Source organism: Penaeus monodon, chromosome 22, assembly GCF_015228065.2.
Source record: "Penaeus monodon isolate SGIC_2016 chromosome 22, NSTDA_Pmon_1, whole genome shotgun sequence".
In the NCBI taxonomy this organism is placed as follows: Eukaryota; Metazoa; Arthropoda; class Malacostraca; order Decapoda; family Penaeidae; genus Penaeus; species Penaeus monodon.
Window position 1 is genome coordinate 5,000,105 of NC_051407.1, and position 860 is coordinate 5,000,964.

Sequence of the window (860 nt, forward strand, 5' to 3'; positions counted from 1 at the left end):
AAAAATGCTGATACTAATGAAGCTGGTTCCAATAAACTACTCATGATGCGTACTCACCCAATCATAGGTAACTATTCAGAATGGCCTCCATGGTTCATGCTCTCATATAGATCTACAACCCTACCCCCAATTCTATTTATTAAGATAAAGCTTGGTTCCTTATTCAACAATAAATCACAGGGAAGGTCATTAAACTTCCCAAAGTAGTGGTTTGTTTGCTCTTGCTGAAGTTGGAAGCACAAAGGCTGGACTCTGTTGCATGTCCATTAATCTGTGGCCTTTGATGTAACCTTGTTTTACTCCTGAACCTATCTGCAGAAAGTACAAGCAAGGTACAGTCACCCAAAAAATACTATCAGAGTTTTTCTGTTTTGTATACTTATATATGAAATTAGATTTCAATGCTTTACATCAAACAAAGCCAAAAATATTGTTTTTACTTTCCGTTTTCACTGTGCTACACCCATGAAGCCTATTTATTCTGTGTTCAGAATGTAGTATATTCTCATCTAGGAACATGTTATCCTAGAAATCTACTTTGACAGCATAATTAACTTTTACCATACCTGTCTTTTATTTCGTTATCTGAGCCCTGGTTTGAAAACATCCATGCAGGCTATTTCTAATGGTTTCTGTTGTTGCTGGAGCTTTGCAAATGTGGTTGAAATCACATGAAAAGCCCTCAGTTTTGCTATATCTCCCCACTCGGTAGAATGGAGGACAGATTTGCTGACAACGGCACTATCACAGATGTGGTGAACTATGATGGCCAGTGAGTTACCTTGAAATCATATTGAACTATGAATGTAATTCATTCACAACTATTGAGTAATTGCAGAAGACAAGTGATCACTCCTCAA

At 37.2% G+C, this 860-nt stretch overlaps 1 protein-coding gene across 1 annotated transcript in view; it reads right to left on the reverse strand.

The window, feature by feature from the left end:
• The window catches only part of LOC119586842 (ATP-dependent RNA helicase HAS1-like), a gene marked incomplete in the record, with an annotated part of 10,641 nt that overhangs the window by 8,682 nt on the left and 1,099 nt on the right, over positions 1-860 (reverse strand).